Genomic DNA, 6,999 nt, shown 5'->3' on the forward strand with positions numbered 1-6,999 from the left:
AACCCTGGTTTATATTCCCCTCTCTCCTTGTTGCTTTAGAAAAAGTCCCTGCATGCCTCTGAGCTCTGGCATTCTCATGTGCAAACCCATTTGATCCTGAGCTGTCCTCTGGGTGGGTCTGGAGAACCCCCAGCCATATGTGCTGAGCACCTCGAGCCCTGGAAGTTATGTTTGGAGCCATCCCACTGCCTGTGTTCTGTGCCACAAACATGCAGCTCTGGTGCTCTCCTGACCTTCAGAGAGGCCTCCGGAGAGGATGCCTTATAGGGGGATATCTGCTTCTGAGCCACATGGATCTGAGGCAGACACTAAGGTTTACAGGACTGCACTTAAGCTCTTAGACAGAAACCTCTATCCGCCAATCAGTAACACAGAAAAGCAAGACATCAGGGACTGTCAAAATGATAGAGGCAGTCAGGCCTGGAGCTAGTTTTTATTTCTCTTGACTCTATAACTATTTTTCTAAATATTCCATGCTTGGACTTCCCTGGTGGTGCAGTGGTAAAGAATCCACCTGCCAATGCAGGGGACACGGGTTTGATCCCTGGTCCGGGAAGATCCCACATGCCGCGGAGGAACTAAGGCCGTGCGCCACAACTACTGAGCCTGCACTCTAGAGCCCATGAGCCACAACTACTGAGCCTGCGTGCCACAACTACTGAAGCCTGAGTGCCTAGAGCCCGTGCTCCACAACAAGAGAAGCCACCACAATGAGAAGCCATGCACCTCAATGAAGAGTAGCCCCCGCTCACTGCAACTAGAGAAAGCCCGCGCGGCAATGAAGACCCAATGCAGCCAAAATTAAATAAATTTATATATATATAAAAAAGTATTCCATGCTCATTATGATCGTGATGATTGATTCTTCAGCAGAGAAACCTGCTTTTGATAAATAGCTACATGCAAGGTCTGATGTGATGAAAAATTTCGTCTGGAGACACTCTTAACTTGGGAGGCACACCAGCTTGGGGTTTGGAAGCCTCCAGACCCGGGTCCTAGTGGGGCCCTTCATCTCCTCAGCCACTGACCTTCAGCTCAGACAGTCCCAGCCTCTGGGCTGCGTGACAGAGATGATGGATACCTGCCCGTGGCTGCTGTGATGATGAAATCACTGGCTCCATGCCTGACACCCAGTAAGCTCTCCATCAACACAAGCCATTGTCGTTACTGTAGCTCAAAATAGAGAGATGCTACGTGTGGTATGCTTATCCCGCCACGAACTCAACATAATTTTCAAGGCGAATCCAAGGACCTTGAGTGTGAAGAGGCCTTGGAGGTGCCCGATTCTGACCTCTCACCCCCAGCAGGGACCCCCTTCTCGGGCATCCTTGAATGCTGACGTGCGTGAATGAAGAGCCGTCTTCTTTCAGGACATCTTTCCTCATCAGCAGCTTCCCTGTGAGTCTGAGCTCTGACGTCTGGAGCCACACAGGCAGGGCCAGGCTCTGATAATCCTTACAGTATTTTTTGGGAGGGGAGGGCAGGCGTATTGCAGGATCCTAGCTCCCTGACCAGGGATCGGACCCCCTCGCGCCCTAGGCAGTGAAAGCGAGGAGTCCAAACCACTGGACCACCAGGGAATTTCCAACCCTTACAGTATTGAGGACGGCTTTCGGAACCCCACCCACCTAAAGCCTCTTTCCAGGCCTGTGATGTCATGATTTATAGTACGAAATATATGTTTGGCCTTCATCCCTGCTCCTGGCTCACAGCTCCCCGAACCCTTGGGATTTCCTAAGCATAAGAGCAATGGGAGCATCTTTTGTTGCATTTGATCTTTTGTCCTCAGTCCTATTAGCCCTTTCAACCATACTTGAATTTGCATTAATGAGATGACTTTTGGAAAGCCTCTAGGTAACCACAGGGTGGGGGCTGGTTGCCAGGGGAACCAACCAAGTGATTAGAGGGCTCAGAGATTCCGCCTTTCCTAGGCCCAACCTCTGGGGTGGGGACAGGGGCTGGAGATCAATGACTTAATCAATCAAACCTACGTAATGAGGCCTCCATAAAAACCCCCAGAGTACAGGGTTCGGAGAGCTCCCAGGGTGGCGAGGAGTCGGGAGGGTGGTGCGCCCGGTGAGTGTGGGAGCTCCGCACCCTCCCCCATGCCTTCCTGCCGCCTGCCGGTTGGTTTGTATCCTTTGTGATAAACTGGCAATAAGAACTAAACTGTTTTCCTAAATTCTGTGAGCCTCTCTAGCAAACTACAGAATCTCAGGAGGGAGTCCTAGGAACCTCTGATTTACAGCTGGTCGGTCGATCAGAAGCCCAGCTGACCACCTGGACTTGAGAAGGGCCTCGGAAGGGCGGGCAGTCTTGCAGGACTGAGCCCTCACCGGTGGGGTCCGACGCCGCCTCCAGGTAGACGGTGTCAGAACGGAGTTGAATGCTGCGCACCCAGCAGGTGTCTGAGATTTGCCTGGTGGGGAAAGCCCCACACGTCTGGTCTCAGGGTGAAGCACTGAGAGCAGAGTGAGGGGTGAGTGGAGGAGTAGAAGGAGAAAACAGTCTCCTCTACAAGAATGAACACTCCTCACATTTCATAGTCTCCAAACAAGTCATTTAAAAACAACTTTACCACAAATTGCACCCCCAAGCGTGGCTTTTCCCAGTTCTTACCTCGGGAGACTCTGTATTTATATTACTGACCTGTGATGATTCTGCACCCTGCTGAAAGTTCCCTGTGGGAATTGCCTCATGATTTTATTGCCATCCTTGATTTTATCCAAAAATGGTATTATCCCAGTTCGAATATCATATTTGCCTTCCAATGATTCTGAAATTGTTCTAAAATTCATATCCACACCGAAACAATGATTTGCTGTGCCTGGGAGTATTCAAAAGCATGTGCGGGGGGTTCTTAAAGTAATGTAAAAACTAAAACTATATTTTTAAAAAACTGTTTTGTTAACTTTTAAAACTGTCTCATTGGGGAAGCCTTTCTAATTATGACACAAACCCCAGAATTCATCAAATAAGATAAATTGTATCAAACTGTAATAAATTAGATACATTTAGGAAATTCTCTGGTGGTCCAATGGTTAGGACTTGGTGCTTTCACTGCTGGGGCCTGGGTTGAAGCCCTGGTTGGGGAACTAAGATCCCACAAGCCTCACAGCACGGCCAAAAAAAAAAAAAAACCAACAAACAATTAGATATATTTAAATACATTAAAATAGTAAAATTGTGTATTGAAAAAATATTGTAAAGTCAAAAAGTAATAATAAAATGGGGGAAAATTTGCAACACATTCTACCACAATAGCTAATTTCCTTAAAATATATAAAAATCTCTTAAAATCAGTAAGAAAATGACCATAATCTTACAGAATAATTGGCAATGGACATGAACAGATGTTTCACATTAAAGGAAATACTCAGACACACACACACAAGATGAATTAGATCAGTGCCTAGTAAAACTATCAGTTCTCATTTTTTACCTGACAGAATGGCAGAGCAAACAGCTTGGCCATGGCTGTGTTGATGAGGGCTTGGTAAGCAGGCAGCGGAGTTGTAGGGAAATCTGGCAAAGCAGCCACAATTTAAAATGTTCCTGCCCTGCATAGCAAAGCAAACCATCAACAAAACAAAGAGGAAGCCTACTGAAGGGGAGGAAATATTTACAAATCATATATCTGAAAAGGGGCTAATATCCAAATTACATAACAAACTCATAAAACTCAATAGCAAAAACCAAAACAATCTGATTAAAAATGGGCAGAGGATCTGAATAGACATTTTCCCAAAGAAGACATACAGATGGGCAACAGGTACATGAAAAGACACTCAGCACACTCATCATCAGGGAAATGAAAATCAAAACCACAATGAGATATCATCTCACGCTTGTCAGAATGGCTATTATGAAAAAGACAAGAGAGAAGTGTTGGCAAGGAGGTGGAGAAAAGGGAACATTTATGCACTGTTGGTGGGAATATAAATTGCAGCAGCCACTGTGGAAAACAATATGGAGGTTCCTTAAAAAATAGAAAATAGGGCTTCCCTGGTGGCGCAGTGGTTGAGAGTCCACCTGCCGATGCAGGGGACAAGGGTTCGTGCCCCGGTCTGGGAAGATCCCACATGCCGCGGAGCGGCTGGGCCCATGAGCCATGGCCGCTGAGCCTGCGCGTCCAGAGCCCGTGCTCTGCAACAGGAGAGGCCACGACAGTGAGAGGCCCGCGTACCGCAAAAAAAAAAAAAAAAAAAAAATAGAACTACCGTATGATCTAGCAATCCTACTTCTGGGAATATAGCCAAAGGAAATGGAATCACTAATTAGAAAAGATACATGCACCCCAATGTTCATAGCAGCATTATTTACAGTAGCCAAGATATGGAAGCAACCTAAGTGTCCACTGCTGGATGAATGGATGAAAAAATGTGAAATATTATTCAGCCATAAAAAAAGAATGAAATCTTGCCATTTGCAACAACGTGGATAGACCTAGAGGGCAGTATGCTAAGTGAAATAAGTCAGACGGAGAAAGACAAATACTATATGATCACACATGTGGAATCTAGAAAACGGAAGTCATAGAAACAGAGATCAGACTGGTGGTTTCCAGAGGTAAGGCGTGGGGGTGTGGGTGAAATAGATCAAAAGGTACAGACTTCCAGTTATAAAAAATAGCCCTGGGGATGTAACATACAGCATGGTGGCCATAGTTAATAATATTGTACTGTACATTTGAAAGTTGCTAAGAGAGTAGATATCACAAGAAAAAACATTCTGTAACTATGTACGGTGACAGATGTTAACTAGACTTATCAGTGATCACCTCACAACATATACAAATGTGGAATCATTATGTTGTACACCTAAACTGATACAATGTTATATGTCAATTGTACCTCAATTAAGAAAAGAACAGTTCAAGACATGATGTCGTGTCTTGCCCGGGGAATCTGTTCCCGTTCTGCATGAGGTGGCATAACAGCAGCAGGCAAACCCTTGGGGGTATTTCAAGTGAAGTACTTCCCGAAACTCCTCCAGGGGTCTCACAACTCTGTCTTCTGGAAAAGTGTTGCTTCTTAAAGGACTTTGCTCCCACCAGGGCCCCAATCTTCACAGGTGCTTGTCACCTCGAGCACTTCCCTAGATCAGCAAGGCTGCCCCTGCAACCACTCCATTTATATCACCCTTAAGACTCGTCCATCTCCTCTAGGAGGGCAGGGAAAATAGACCCCAACTCCACACAACACCCTCTCAGAACTGGACCCCAGAAGTCAAGACAGGGTCTCCCAGTGGGACACCTCAGTGAGTCACCTAAGACACAGAGCTCCCAGCACATTTTCTGTTTTCTCAAGATACTTAACCCTGTGAAGACAAAGGGGAAGTAGGCTGAACTATTCTGAGTATCGAGAGGGTACATTACATATTAGGGTGTAAAAATCAGTTTAATTCCATTATTTTCTAATTTTTGTTGATCCAAGCCTCTCCACCATCATTCAGCTTAAGCTGCAATTTAATTTAGATTTTAAATTCCTTATTAAAATACCCTTCTAAGAAGCACCCTAAAACAAAATAAAGCACGTTCCTGCAGTTGGGTCCGCAGTGTCAGGCCAGCTCACGGACACGGGTGTGGGAGTGCAAACAGCTGGACACCGTGGGGTTGTCATCCAGACGGGGCAGCTGTTCTGAGTGAGGGCGGGAAGGTGGTGTGCGGGACACACGGGCAGGGCACGTGGGTGGGAGCCTCTTGTCCATGCATATGCATCACTCACAACGTGTTGGGATGTGCACGTGTGGCTATTTTTAAAAAACAAGAGCCTACTTCATTATCACGAAGACAGTGAATGACTTGCATATTCTGCTCAGCTTGAAAACATTCCATGACTTATTTGGGAATCTCTTGGGAAACATCCAGTTGTTTATTTTTTCAGATGTGAGATCACCAACCTATAAACAGACCAAACCAATTTTCACTTCTGCCTTCATGCATTTTTGCTTCCTTGCCTCTGGAGTCCATTAAGTATCTAAACTGTAAGGTATCATGGAAGGAAGGGGCTGGGAGGCCCACCCAGGCGGGGGTACTGGGTGGAGGGGAGCTGGTTTTCATGTCCTTGTCAAGTAGAGCCTGGAGCTTTAGTGCTGACGTGGCTTTTTGTTTGGGGGAAGCATCTTCCTGCTCTGTCTTTTCCTGCTGTGTCGCATGCAGACCTCTGCCCCCTACCCCAGTATTGACACTTCAGGCAAACCACCGGGCAGAGGACAGCTGGCTCCAGTTTCCAGTGTTTGCATCCTGGTGGCCTCCCTCCAGCCCTCTAGAGTTGGGGTTGTGGCGACGCCCCAACCCAGACTGGGTCAGGACACCCAGGAGGGGGTGGGGACTCCCCGTGTGGCTGTCCTGCAGGATCAGCGCTTCTCAGGTTGTACACTTGCATCCCTCTCCCGGCCCTGCCCACTCGGGGGTCAGGGCTCCGTGCCCACAGGCCTAACACGTGGGCTTATTCAGCAGTCACGTCACTCTGGACCCACTGCAGCCCTGGGAGGGGTCTGTCCAGTCTTTGTCCGGCCCGTGACCCCCTTCCGACTGTCCTGGATTAAAGCCAGATCCTTGCTGAACACACTGCAACCTGGAGCTCGGCGCTCGCTCCAGACCCCGTGGCCGCCGGAGGTGATGAGCCCGGATCCTCACCCGGCAGTGCTGCGAGTCACAGTCGAGGGGGCTCTGCCCTGCCGGACCCCAGAACAGCCTGGGCCTCCACAGGGCCAGTCCCGGACAGGGGACACCAGGAGGGCCCGATGGGGGCTTCTGTGTGTCCTTCTGCTGTTGTCTCCCCAAGATGTACCGACAGGATTCAATCCTGCCATCACATGTCACCCACTTGGGCAGGTTTTTGTTTAAACTTTGGTGAACAGGGACCTTAGGTGCCTGACACCTGGGGTGGAGGGACATGGCTGGCGCTCACCGAGAGGAATCAAAGGAGCAGAAACCCTGGAAAACCCTTTATTTCAAGTGGAACACATGAGGCTCAGCTTATTCCGTGAACTGTG

The sequence above is a fragment of the Physeter macrocephalus genome, chromosome 14 (assembly GCF_002837175.3).
Source record: "Physeter macrocephalus isolate SW-GA chromosome 14, ASM283717v5, whole genome shotgun sequence".
NCBI classification, from domain to species: domain Eukaryota; kingdom Metazoa; phylum Chordata; class Mammalia; order Artiodactyla; family Physeteridae; genus Physeter; species Physeter macrocephalus.